The 15,347-nt window shown below is 41.2% G+C and overlaps 1 protein-coding gene across 1 annotated transcript in view; it reads right to left on the reverse strand.

Moving 5' to 3' along the window:
- LOC141381016 (uncharacterized) overlaps positions 1–15,347 on the reverse strand; it is a 191,831-nt gene that overhangs the window by 71,388 nt on the left and 105,096 nt on the right. The window lies entirely within an intron of this gene.

The following is a 15,347-nucleotide window of genomic DNA, read 5'->3' on the forward strand; positions in this document are numbered from 1 at the left end:
ATGTGTGCCGAACAGAATAGCAGAAACCATCCGAGAGGAGACGCATTAAACAAAACAACCATTTGCGCGTCCAACTGTAATGACACCTCAAATCGCGAGACAGGTTGGGGAAGGAAAGGTGCGCTATTACTTTTTGGAGTGGTTGGCCAATTTTTTCCCCCTCGCAGATGAAAAACATCCGAGACCTGAGGGAGAATTTTGGTTTTCGATTTAGGTTGATAAGCAACCTCAGACCACCCTAGCCATGCATGGCAACCACCCAGAACAATCTAGCAACCGCAACCACTCTGAACATCAGGGGCCTCATGTACGAAGACTTGCGTTGAATTCATACTAAAACAGTGCGTACGCACAAAGCTGTAAATGTGCGTACGTAGTAAAAAATTCAGATGTATGAAACACTGCGTGCGCCGAATCTCACGCATATTCTTTTGTACATCTGAATGAACGTGAAACTGAGCGCAACATGCACGAGCGCAAAACCCCTCCCCCGTATTAATATGCTAATGACTCTACTTTTGCAAAACCCAACAAAAAAGCAATGGCAAAAGCCAGCAAAAAGATGAACTTTGAACAGAATGTGAATTGGAGGTCCTCCTTTCGGTGGTAGACCAGAGGAAAACGGTGTTATTTGCAAGTTTGTCCTCCGGAATTAACAACAAACGAAAAAAATTGAGTGGGAGAGTTTAGCTGATGCGGTTAACACAGTTGGGTCTGAACATCGCACTGAGTGGATTTAAAAAAAAAAACAGTGTGATTTATAGGTGTAAAATGTTGTAGTACTCCGAACAGTCTCAGTGGCGCAGCTCGTAAAACGTATATCAACATGTTTTGACACATTCGAGCATGAACTCGGTTCAAATCCAGCGTCTGATGAACCCATACTTCCTTTTTTCCCCGCTACATATCAGATTTTGACTACTATTTATCACGAGAAAGACAAGTAGGAATCATTAATAAGTCTGTGTATCATATTTTATTTGCACATTTATTGAATGGAAATGTTTCTGATTCACGAATGCAAATTCATCTTCAGATGGTGCTTTCATAACAATGTGCGTGCAGTAGATTGCTCCGATTACATTAGGAAAACAGGCGACCGCTGCCAATTGCTCTTTAATGTTTGGCTGGTCAACTGTATGGTATGGAAACCTTATATACCTGCTAGATGAACCCGTCTCATACAGCTGCCATTGCAAGGCTCAGACACTTTGTAGAGAGCAATTTAACACAACTGCCTCTAGGAGTCGCCAATGGGAATAAAACAGGCACGCACAAAAAATGTGCGTACGCCAGCCATGAAGCTTGCGTGGAGCTGCGCACATTCTCACGTTCATTTCATCGTTAGTAAATCCAAACGTGAGCCATTCTGAGCGTGAAACCTGGCGTACGAAAAGTTTTTGTGCGTACACAGTGTTGATACATGAGGCCCCTGATGTTTGAAACACTTCATCCCACGCATATTCTTTTTGTACATCTGAAAAAGCGTGAATCTGAGCGCACGTGCACGAGCGCAAAACCCCTCCCTGCCTCCTCCCCCTAATAAATATGGTAATGACTCTACTTTGGCAAAACCAAATGAAAAAGCAATGGCAAAAGCAAGCAAAAAGAGAACAGAATATGAATCGCAGATGCTCCTTTGGGAGGTAGACGGGAGAAATATGGTGTTATTTGCAAGTTTGTCTTCCGGAATTAAGAACAAAAGAAAAAAAATGAGCAGAGGTGGCCAACCCTGTTCCTGCAGAGCCACCTTCCTGCAGATTTCAGTTGCTACCCATATCAAACACACCTGAACCAATTAATTAGGACCTGAACACCACGTGATAATTACAGGCAGGTGTGTTTGATATGGGTTGCAACTGAAATCTGCAGGAAGGTGGCTCTCCAGGAACAGGGTTGGCCACCCCTGAAATAGAGTGTGAGAGTTTAGCTGACGCGGTTAACGCAGTCGGGTCTGAACATCGCATTAGGAGTGAATTAAAAAAGAAAAGGTCCGATGTAAAGGTGTACAATTTTGTGGTTTCTATTTAGGCTGGGTGCAAATAGCACATCTCGTTGGAATGAGCTAGTTTAGTGATTCCCGTTTGATCAACAGAGACAACCAAACTAAAGAGAGCGGGCATCAGCAGCGTGAGCGGCGTAGCTCGTAAAGCGAATGGCAACATGTGTTGACGCTATCAATCATGAACCCGGGTCTAATCCAGCATCTGATGATCACATACTTCTTTTTTCCCCGCAATACTTGTCAGATTTTGCCTAATCTACATCACGAGGAAGACAAGTAGGAATCATTAATAAGTGTGTGTATTATGTTAAGCATCACATATTATTTGCACATTTATTGAATGGAAATGTTTCCGATACACGTATGCAAATTCGTCTTCAGATGTCGCCCTTATAGCAATGTGTGTGCAGTCGATCGCTCTGATTAGATTGGGAAAACCGGCGATCGCTGCAAGTTGCGCTTTATTGTTTATGTGGTCAACTGCATGGTATGGAAACCTTATATACCTGCTAGACATGCGGATGATCCCGTCCCATACAGCTGCCATAGCACGGCAGCTACTTTGTAGTGTGCAATTTAACACAACTGCTTCTTGGAGTCACCAATGTAAATAAAACAAACACACACAAGAAATGCACGTACGCCAGGCATGAAGTTGGACCAACGCACATTCTCACATTCATTTCATCGTTAGTAAATTCAAACGTGAGCATGAAATCTGCCATATGCAAAGTGTTTGTGCGTACGCAGCGTTGATGCATGACGCCCCAGGGGCGTTGCTAGACAGAAAGCTCTACTGGGGCACAGTTCCCCCTCCAAAACAAAATAAAATAAAAATAAATATTTATAATATATTTTAAAGTATATTAAATTATAAATAAATAACAGTTTTGTTATTAGACAATTATTTTTCTAAAAAAAATAACAGAGGCGACGCAGTGGCGCAGTTGGTAGTGCTGTCGCCTCACAGCAAGAAGGTCACTCTTGGTTGAAACCTCGGCTGGCTCAATTGGCGTTTCTGTGTGGAGTTTGCATGTTCTCCCTGTGTTTGCGTGGGTTTCCTCCAGGTGCTCCGGTTTCACCCACAGTCCAAAGACATGTGGTACAGGGGAATTGGGTTGGCTAAATTGTCCATAGTGTATGAGTGTGTGTGTGTGTGTGTGTGTGTGTGCGTGCGTGCGTGCGTGCGTGCGTGTGTGAATGAGTGTATGTGGATGTTTCCCAGAGATGGGTTGCAGCTGGGAGGGCATCCGCTGTGTAAAAACTTGCCGGATAAGTTGGCGGTTCATTCTCCTGTGGCGACCCCGGATTAATAAAGGGACTAAGCCCACAAGAAAATAATTGAATAAATGACAGAAATGTAACTGGAAACATCAAAAGACACAACCGGAGTGATGCTAAGATAATTTAAGACATATTTTGCATGAACGATCATTTAATTACAATGAAATTCTATAGATAATTCAATAGAATTTCATTCAATAGAATTCAAAAATTAGGTTTCTTAGATTTATCTGTTGTGTGCTGTCTAAGACCCGACTCATGGCCGAGAAATAGCTTTATTAAGTCTTACCTCCTTGACTCATCATCCCTCCTTTTTGCTTCATAACAAAAAAATCTATCAGGAGCCATGCTTAGTATGAATAAGATCACCATCATAGTATTTAAACTTTGTTTTGTCGACTTGCAAAACTTCCTGCGTGCCGACACCTCCACATAATAGACTGTTACGCCGATTTCACAACGCATGAGCGGCGTCGCTATTTTTTTGCCGTGTATGTTCACAACCAGGGCTTACACCAGGAGCAAAGCAGGAGCAGTGCAAGGCATGCGGGCATGTTTTTTTCCTGCGCACATGCTCAGTTAGCTTTTTGATTAAACTACATTGCTTTCATCAGCGTTGGTTTGGTTGCACATAGAGAATAACGTCTTTATTCTGGGATTACCACTCTTAATAAACACACTTGCAAATAAAGTAAATAGTATATAACAGCATTTACTGGGGCACTGGCGATTTTTACTGTGGCACGTGCCCCTGCTGAACACCTTAGCAAACACACAGCGATACCCTCACAACTACTGCATCGCACAGAATTAGCACATTCAAGAACTACTCACATCTGACTGGTGACTTTATTAGGTGCACATGTCCAATTGCTTGTTAACGCAAATTTCAGCCAATCACATGGCAGCAACTCAATGCATTTTGGCATGTAGACATGGTCAAGAAGATGAACTGCTACAGTTCAAACCGAGCATCAGAATGGGGAAGAAAAGTGAGAGGAGAATGGCCAGACTGGTTCGAGCTGATAGAAAGGCATCAGTAACTCAAATAAGCACTCGTTACAACCGAGATCTGCAGAAGAGCATCTCTGAAAACACAACACGTCCAACCTTGAGGCAGATGGGCTACAGCAGCAGAAGACCACACCGGGTGCCACTCCTGTCAGCTAAGAGCAGGAAACTGAGGCAACAATTCACACAGGCTCACCAAAATTGGACAATAGAAGATTGGAAAAATGTCTTGATTTCCGCTGCAACATTAGGATGGTCGTGTCAGAATTTGGCATCAACAACATGAAAGCATTGATCCATCCTACCTTGTATCAATGGTTCAGGGTGGTGGTGTAATGGTGTGGGCGATATTTTCTTGGCACACTTAGAGCCGATTAGTTCCAATTTTGGCCCTTTAGTACCAACTGAGCATCATGTGAACTCCACAGCCTACCTGAGTATCGTTGCTGACCATGTCTTTTCCTTTATGACCACAGTGTGCACATCTTCTGATGGCTACAGCAGGATAACGCGCCATGTCATAAAGCGCGAATCATCTCAGACTGCTTTCTTGAACATGACAATGAGTTCACAGTACTCAAATGGCCTCCACAGTCACCAGAACTCAATCCAATAGAGCACCTTTGGGATGCGGTGGAACGGGAGATTGGCATCATGGATGTGCAGCTGACAAATCTGCAGCAACTGTGTGATGCTATCATGTCACTACAGACCAAAATCTCTGAGGAATATTTCCAGTACCTTGTTGAATCTATGCCACGGAGGATCAAGGAAGTTTTGAAGGCAAAATGGGGTCCAACCTGGTACTAGTAAGGTGTACCTAATAAAGTGGCCGGTGAGTGCAGTTGCGTCTGTTTAGATTCTTAACACTTTGAATGACAGCATGTTCACGGGCACTAAAATGCACTGGAGTGCTCCTTTTTATTAGATGCTGGAATTGAGGACTAAGCGCTGAGCTTTTTGAGATTTGCAGAAATGGAAAGCTAATGCAATCCTAATGCATGTGCGCCAATTTATGCATGCATTTAAGGGCTAAGTACGATCTGTTGATTGGAGGAAACTTACTTCAATGCCCTGAAATGGCGTTGAAAATGGTTTTGTTTTCATTCGCCGGAGACTGAACTCTTGTCCTTGAACAGAAAGCTAGCTAGAAAGATTTCTGAAATCTGTTCGGCGTGAAGTTAAATGCAGCTTATTTCTTCATGAAAGACTGAAACAAAAGCCATGCAGTCTTTCACCGAATACAGCTTTCAAATGAAACGCTATAACAAGGTCTTTCATTCAGAAATGCTGGATCTATTTTTTTTTAAAGGAGGAAATCGTTTCAGATGGTAATAGCTGTCGAAACCTCACTGTTTTATCATTAAATATGGCTATTTTCCATTTTTAATAGGTTTATGTGCAGATGTACAAAACGACGTGACATACTTTCTGCATGGTGCACATTTGATCAAATCTATTACATCATCTTATACAAAAAATAAATGAATGACTGCTTTATACTAAACAGAAAAAGATCATGATACTCTTTCTTTAGAGTAAGATCAGATGCAATTTATCCAGCCCTTTACTGCCATCTGCTGGTGGATGTGCAACTCAAAACAATATTTTCATCACAGGGCCAGGGAACATGTTGCTAACGTCTAAAACTATTTGTCTAAAATGGTTCAGAAAATAAGCATAGAGCTGTGGAAAATTGTACAGCACAAACACAACAGATCTCAACCCGTTCATATATTATATGTGAAAAGAAACACAGCCAAAATGGTCTGTAAACAAATGAAAACTTGTTATATTTCTCTATTCGCCTTATTCTCTGCCGACGAGCTGGCGCTGCCATTTGAATCTTTTTGGCTTGAGACTTCCGGTCTCATTCACTTCCGTTCATTTTTTGACGTTAAAAACTGCTCGTTACGCTGCTTAATGTTGCAATTTGATATTTTCTTATTGTATTAATCTACTTGATATGTATAGTCATGCAAACATTTGTTTGTAGAGCAAGTAGTTTGACCGTTTTCTGCCGTTTATTATTCCTAGTCATTTCTCCCATAGGCGACTGAATCGGTAGTTCTAAGACAATCGCGAAAACAGGCGCACTTCCGCATTTTAGAATAAGGTCAATAGACCATTTTGTATATACATTTAACATATGAACTACTACAAACTCGTCAATCTCTATATTTTCAGTCAGATGTTAAAAAAGCTCGCCTCACAGCAAGAAGGTCACTCGTTCGAGCCCCGGCTGGGTCAGTTGTCAGTTCTGTGTGGAGTTAGCATGGTCTCCCCGTGTTCGTTTTATGCTTTTACTTTTAGCAATTCTATATGTAAAAGGGGTGCAGCACATTTCAAGAGTTCACACTCAGCTGATGATTGATAATAAAGCTTGTAAGCATTGCTGTCCGAAGAGAGAGCCCTGAGCTTATGAGATCCTTAGGGTGCTTTCACATCTACACTTTTGTCTCGTTTGCCCAGTTAGAGCAGTTCGTTTGGCATATGTGAAACCAGCAATCGCGCTAAGATCCGCGCCAAATCAATCGCTCCGAGATCACCTGAATGAGGTGGTCTCGGCTCGATTGAAACGAACTCTGGAGCGGATCGATTGCAGTGAGAAAGCGATACAATCCGAGCACCGTTATATCACAGTGTTTTATGGATATGAAATAGGCGTACTGCTATATAATGAGAGAATTATTAGTAGGGCAGGAAGTTTGGGAGTCTCCCCGATTGCCCGCAAACTCTGGTTACTTATAGTGAGTTAGGAATCATGATTGGAGAATCAATCGTGAGCTGATGTGGGACCATTCATTCATTCATTCATTCATTTTCTTGTCGGCTTAGTCCCTTTATTAATCCGGGGTCTCCACAGCATAATGAACCGCCAACTTATCCAGCAAATTTTTACGCAGCGGATGCCCCTCCAGCCGCAACCCATCTCTGGGAAACATCCACACACACACTTCGGAGAATTTAGCCTACCCAATTCACCTGTACTGCGTGTCTTTGGACTGTGGGGGAAACCGGAGCACCCGGAGGAAACCCACGCAAATGCAGGGAGAACATGCAAACTCCACACAGAAACACCAATTGAGCCTAGGCTCGAACCAGTGACCCAGTGACCTTCTTTCTGTGAGGCGACAGCACTACCTACTGCGCCACTGCTTTGCCTGATGTGGGACCAGCTGAGAACAATCATAAACATGTGACCCTCTCGAAATGAGTTTATAAATAAACTTCTCCTAAACTCACGCATGCCTATAGACCATTTCAATGTGGTCATGTCATTGGCCCCTGAACATTTCCTGCTTATTAAACTATTAAACTATTTCTGTAAAATGAGGCAATTCAATCATATCTTCATGCTTAAACAGCTGTCATATCAATATGTGGCTCTTTTTGGTTTCACAGAAGCTATAAAAAATAAAAATGTAAAACAGGAAATACGTTGGGACCGTTGTTTTCGTTTACATCCCACAAAATGGTCCAAAGATTTACTTGGAGTCACCATTAAAAAAACATTTTTGTAGTAGACGTCATTTTTAAAATCATCCAATTTGAAACTCCTTTACAAACGTTTGCATTTTCACACCCCAAAAACTGTATTGTGTATTGAATGACCATAATACATTTATTCCTTCATTCATTCATTCATTTTAAACCGATTTTGCGGAGCCGGAACCCCAGACTTCCCTCTCCCCAGACACTTCCTCCAGCTCCTCCGGGAGAATCCCGAGGTGTTCTCATGCCAGCCGAGATACATAGTCCCTTCAGTGTGTCCTGTTTCATCCCCAAGGCTTCGTCCTGGTGGGACTTGCCTGGAACATCTCCCTAGGTAGGCGTCCAGGAGGCATCCGAAACAGATGCTCGAGCAACCTCAGCTGACTTCTCTAGCTCTACTCCGAGCTCCTTCCGGACAGCTTGTATCCGAGATCTTGTCCTGTCAGTCATGACCCAAAGCTCATGACCATAGGTTAGAGTAGGAACATCGATTGACCAGTAAATCAAGAGCTTTGCCTTTCGACTCAGCTCCTTCTTCACCACAACAGACCGATACATTGACCACATTACTGCAGCCGCTGCTCCAATTCATCTGTCAATCTCACGTTCCATCCTTCCCTCACTCGTGAACAAAACCCAAAAATACTTGAACTCCTCCACCAGGGGTAAGGACTTTCCTCCAACATGAAGATGGCAAACCACCTTTGTCCGATCGATCACCATTGGCCTCGGACTTGGAGTTGCTGATTTTCATCTCAGCCGTGTCACACTCTGCAGCAAACCATCCCAGTGCATGCCAAAGGTTCATGTTCGATGAAGCCAGCAGAACAACTTGAAATCCTGTGGTCCCCGAACCGGACTCCTTTCAGCCCAAGGTTGCGTTTTGAAATTCTGTCCATATAAATTACGAACAGAATTGGTGACAAACAGCAGCCCTCCCAGAGTACAACTTGCACTGGAAACAAGTCTGACTTATTGCCGGCAATGCAAACCACACTGCTACTCTGTTCATACAAGGGACGAAACGGCCGTTAACAGAGAGCCTCTGACCCCATACTCCCAGAACACCCTCCACAGAATGCCATGAGCGACATGGTTGAATGCCTTCTCCCAGTCCACAAAACACATGTGGATTGGTTTGGCATACTCCCATGAACCCTCGAGCACCCTAGTGAGGGAATAAAGCTGGTCCAGTGTACCACGGCCAGGACGAAAACCGCATTGTTCCTCCTGGATCCTAGGTTCAACCATGTCAATGAATGAATAAAGACATTAAAAGTTTATGTATAAATGGCCTCTATTCAAGAATAAAGTATCCTGGTTTAGGTGCGAAGCAGTGGCGCAGTAGGTAGTGCTGTCGCCTCACAGCAAGAAGGCCGCTGGGTCGAGCCTTGGCTCAGTTGGTGTGTCTGTGTGGAGTTTGCATGTTCTCTGCGTGGGTTTCCTCCGGGTGCTCCGGTTTCCCCCACAGTCCAAAGACATGCGGTACAGGTGAATTGGGTAGGCTAAATTGTCCGTAGTGTATGAGTGTGTGTGTGAATTAGTGTGTGTGTGGATGTTTCCCAGAGATGGTTGTGGCTGGGCATCCGCAGCGTAAAAACTTGCTGGATAAATTGGCGGTTCATTCCACTGTGGCGACCCCGGATTAATAAAGGGACTAAGCTGACAAGAAAATGAATGAATGAAATCCTGATTTGGTAACTCACATTTTTTCATTTGTTTTGACTTTATTCGTATTTCTTTATGGTCACTATGCTTTATGTTTTTAGTTTTGTTTGCCTATATGACTTTCCAGACTCTAAATGGACTAAATGACACAGAATGCAACATTATCTGTTTATTATCCATCTGGGAGAGACAAAATAATATAAAAGTAATACAAAATAAACCGAAACAAATGCTTCTCAACTTCAAAAACAACCACCTCCGGAAATCACAACTACTGAGCTTCATGTTTGCATGATTGAATCATTTGTAAGTATAGCTTTTCTCAGGAAACCTAAAGTGTTTACATTGCGTCAAATACAGATCAAGTACACTAAACATGATAGCTGAGGCAAAGAAAAATGGCTAAATCCATATTAGTATAAAACAATTGAAATGTTTGACCCATAAAATTAACCCAGGCTCATTCTGAAAACGTAGTCCTGAGGACGTTTCTGGAGACCGTGACATACGTCCTGAGAGGTTTGGCTGCGTTTCGTTTTTTCAAGCGAAAGCTGCGGGGCGGTGTGACGCTGTTCCCTTTTGCGCTTACCAGCTAACCGTTTACCTCCGTGTGGAGGGCTTTCCCGCCGCAACCAGTTTGTCCAGTAGCTCGCCGTGTGCGTCGGCAGACTTCAGATGAAGAAAGGAGGGGTTGACCACGGCGGACAGGTTCGAATCCGGGGAAGAGCGGTTCCAGAAATCAGATAAGACAAAAACAGAATCCAAAAAATAAAGCGAACGAGTTCATGACAGGGTGTGAATGCGAATATTTTAAACGGGTCAATAAAAAAGTGAAATGTCCATACAAGTTGGATATTCCAATCCATTTATTGTCCATTTTGTCAAAATTAAAAAAGTAAACATCAAAACAAACATAAACACGTTCTCACAGCCATGCCAGTCAAAAAGTTTGTTTGACCTTCTTCTACACCCCTCAGCTCGTCGTGAGGAGAGCATAAATACCATACACACCCTCTAGTGGTGCGAAAGAAAATTGCAACCCATAAATGGCTCCAACACAGGGTGAGAATGTGGTGAAATTCGAAAATGTGGTAAAAAAATCAGACGAGGGCTTTTCTAAATTGTTGCTTGGGTTTAGGGAAGCAAGTGGGCTGGTGAATCGGTGAAATTGGTTGGGTTCAGGGAAGGAGGAGTGTGGTGTCAGCTGATTGGCACTCGCGAGAGATGTTCGAGACACGAAAAAGCGCGCACAGCAGTCTCTCGCGGATTTGCGACAACAAAAACTACAAATATACGTACCTCCCGGGACGTATTTAGCAGTCCCCAGAAACGTCCTCAGGACTATGTTTTCAGAATGAGCCTGGGTTGCATAAAATTCAAGAAAAACAATACAAAAAATCAAATGAAGCCTGTAAAATGTACCGTCTCCAAGTGAACAATACATTCCACTTAAGACTCGACAAAATAATTTACATCTACACACACTCACACACACACACACACACACACATACAGAGTGCCTTTGTACACGTGGCACAAGGTTTGGTTCAATTCACAAATATACCAAGCACCACACACAACTCACTATACAAAGACAACTATCTGTTTTGTGTTACTCTACTGGCATCTTTCCACACACTTCACTTTACAGAATGAACAAGGCTTTATCTACTGTGGGGATACACAAGCATGAAGGAGATCAGGGCACAAAGGAACATGGCGGGTCTCGGAGAGGACAGTGACCTTAGCTTTTGCTGGTGCGGCTGAAATATAACATTCACACTTGCTAATGTAATCAGATCATGCGTGACAGATATCGATATTGCTTCTGTCAGTGTTTTCTTAAGATGACGGGCAGAAAACAAACAACGTTTAATACATCCAGTCCACCGGAGGGCGCAATAAAACTGTGGATGTTAATGAAACTCAGGTTCCCAGGTTCTGCAGGTTGCAATGTCCCAAATTTTACTTGCCAATCTTAAGCCAATGGATTGTTTTGGTTCAATTTGGAACTTCCCCGACCAGCGCAGAGCCTGGGGGACCAAAGTGAGTGCTCTGACTTGGCCCCCTCCTAGTCCGCATGTCAATGAAACCTCAGCCAAAGCTTTGCACAGGAAGTCCTGTCTCACCAAAGGCCCCACAATAGTGTACTAATCATCACACCGTGCAACGGTTATGCCCAAAATACCCAAATACGCATATTTTTGAAATGTTAACAAAAGGATCTTTACATAAACAAAGAAAAGTACATAGAAAACCTCCCCAAACATACATGAATAATATCACACATGGGCATATTCAGTGTTTCACAGTTGTTGAAATGATCGAAAGTATTATACAAGCCTTGATAGAGACATTGAGATGACATTACATATACTGTACACTATTATTTTAATCTATTTCCTTTCTGTTTATTACACTCCAGAAGCTATCAGCCATCTATGAGTGTGTTCACACATTGCAGGGGATTTTCTTTTAGATTAAAATGAACTTTATTAGTGCGGTTTATTGAAATAAACACAAATACTGCCATCAGAGCCAAATAAGATTGCTGAAATCAAGTTTGGGTTCCACTAAATTATGCAACAGGGGGATTTCTGCTGCTGTTTGGACACATTTTACATCAAGGAAATGGAAATAGCTCTCTTTTTGGAGTACTTTTAGTTTTGTTCTTAAAACAGGGTTTCTGCACGGTCTAAAAAATGTCTTGAATCTCAAAATCCAAACTTTAGGTCTTAAAAAGCCTTTAATTTACTGAAATACTGTGCTGTTGGTCTTAAATCTTTTTTAACAGGTCTTAATTTTCCTTTGTTCAAGTATTGCTACCCAATCTGACCAAAACCCATACAATCATCAACAATGCATCTCAATAAAATTTTTTATATTTTATTTAAAAAGGAAATTGTTAACTCTATCAGAATGGTTTAATTCTTTTCCTTGCAATAACATAAGTATAAAAGTTCTCCGTATTTTCTGCTGAGGACACTGATCTGGACAGATATTGTCCAAAGATTTAATTTACTATAGTTTTTAAACATTTAAAACATAAAGAAAGTTAAAATTGGGAAAAGGTGTATGGATACAAGTAGAGCTTGCATGTTTTTATAAGCAAGATATAAAATCTAAAAGATTTAAGTGTTTATTATTATTGTATTATTGTATTATTAAATATTATATAAATATTAAATTATACTACTTTTCGGATAAGTCAAATAAAAATATTTTTCATGTGGGCCATTTAGCCTTCAACACTTTATGAGTCTAAAATTTCATTCATAATAGTCTTAAAAATGTCTTAAAAACTCTTAAATTAAACTCTGTGAAACCTGCAGAAACCCTGTTGAAGCTGCAGTGTGAACACTTAGCTTAGGGGTCACCAAACTTGTTCCTGGAGGGCCGGTGTCCTGCAGATTTTAGCTCCAAGCCTGATCAAACACACCTTACTAGGTCTCACTAGGTATACTGGAAACACCCTGGCAGGTGTGTTGAGGCAAGTTGGACATCCAGGAACAAGACTGACTTAGCTGATCAATACTGAATGCGTCAAATGAACCAAACTACAAGTGTGAACACACCCTGAATTCAGTTGATCTGGATCAACAAATCTAAATAAATGCTCTACTATATATATTACACGATTTTCAGATCCGAAAGACTTTAAAAATGCTCAACATTTCTGCAGTTGAGGAATTTCATTGCATGTCGATGCATAATCGAACAAATATTTGTTGATAAAATTGTCACACATGTATGAAACTTGTACTACTGTACATCACTTCACCTATCGATAGTTAATACGATACCATATATATTGTACTTGTGACATTATTACTTCATAATGTGCTTCAGTTGTAGGTTTTATCCCAGAAATTGCTGATCGTCTTGGATTATTTGCAAAACAACTGGCGTCATCCAGAACAGTGGTAAAATATCGGCCTTCATAGTGGATCTGGATCAGAAATATATAACAAGCGCATGTGGCTAAAATGAGATTAAATATATTTACTCTATTTGTGAGCGTTTAAACTGAGCTAATGTACAACATGTACAAAAATTCTGTCAATTCTGTTTCGCTAGCCGAACCTCGGCTACAGAACGTCAGCAGTACAATGAGACGATTAAATCCTGAGGTAAAGAAAACAACGCTAACATCAACACACACAATCGCACGAATGTCAACAACCTTCGACACGAACAAAAATACGTAACAATTAAACCAACGTAAGCATATGGCTTTCCTTGTAACCTCACAGAAACTGAAAACACGTTTTGTTTGTACTTACACTTGATGTGAAAGTGCTTAACGGAAGCAAATGCGACGTTTATAGTTTTTAAACTCTTTCAACTGCAAGATCAAGAAAAAACTAGTGAATTTATGCCTGGAAGCCAATCTTTTTTTCTCTGTGCATAACATGTATGTTAGGATGTTAAAGGCCCTTTCACACTGAGCGCAATGTGATTAAAGGAAAAGTTTCTGCACAATAGGTGGCGCTCCTGACTCTACACTACAAGTGCAAATGTAATCATGCTTGTGACTTTAATGAAATATTAAGCCTCTGTTCCCATTTTCCCTGCTATTCCCTGCCACAGAACTTCAGTTTTTGTAGTCTATTAAAAAAAGTAGCTGTTCATAGATAATATTAACAATAACTTGACATCCATGAAGATTTTCTTCAGCTTTCTCTCTTTAAGCACCCTAAAATTAGCCTTTTTGCGCACATGATCTAAAGCTCATATTTAATCGGATGACCCATTTCATCATGGAAGAAGATGGAGGGGGAAAAGCCTCAGTTTTATACGCTGCCATTGATCACAGCCAGTGTGAATGGCTTCATAGGGATCTATAGTTTTAATTCAAGAGTGTCTTCATGTTGTGCCGCTTAACTGCATTCAGTGTGAAAGGGTCGTAAAGAGAGGGTTCACCCAAAAATAACAATGAATTCCCCATGGACTCGCCCAGTGCTTAATTTGAGCTGGATCTTGCCGGATCCTGTTCTGGAAAATGTTAGATATTCGTGTTTTGCATTCCGGTATTTGTTTTGATTGATTCGGCATTAACTTTTGCATGGTGAATACCTGCATGTGTGTGTGTGTGTGTGTGTGTGTGTTAGAGAGAGAGAATGAGTCCGAGTGAAAAACACCAAGCAAAGCTGTGTGGATTGTGTACACACACAGATAGGGCCCTATCATACACCCGGCGCAATGCGGCACGGCGCAATAGTTGTTTGCTGGTTTCAGCTTGGCGCAAGAGTCGTTTTGACGTTTTGCGCCACGCTGTTTAAATAGCAAATGCATTTGCGCTCATATGTGCGCCCATAAGCGTTCTGGTCTAAAAAAGGAGGTGCGTTGAGTAAACTATAATAGACTGTTCAATAGACCAAATCAAAGCAGGTCTATAGTCCAGCACAGAGCGCGTCAGTTGTGCGCCTCGCTTACACACTGCTTAATACACACAGGGTGTACAGCAATACGCAAATATCTTTACAAATGAAACAGAATTAAAGGATTTATGTAGGATATAAATATAAAATATTAAAATATTACAAAACATATTATTTTTCAGCCTTCATAAATATGAAAAACCATACTTTCATGACTTCTTTATCTCAGGGGCTTTTTCAATTTATTCATAACAATTTGCTTTTGTATAATGTGATTATTATTAGCAGTATTATTTATTATATGCATATTTATATTTGTTTTATTAAAAACAAGCTTAGATTTGCCCACCTGTCAGGTTTTAGATCATATGGGGCACAGCATGTGTATTTGGATATAACTAGTTGTTTGAGCACACTTGGTTATTATTGTTCATTTATTGGTTTGCTGGAAATTAAAACTGAATTTAGAAATAGTTTTGAAACAAATATTTGCGCTTAACAAA

The sequence above is a fragment of the Danio rerio genome, chromosome 25, assembly GCF_049306965.1.
Source record: "Danio rerio strain Tuebingen ecotype United States chromosome 25, GRCz12tu, whole genome shotgun sequence".
NCBI classification, from domain to species: domain Eukaryota; kingdom Metazoa; phylum Chordata; class Actinopteri; order Cypriniformes; family Danionidae; genus Danio; species Danio rerio.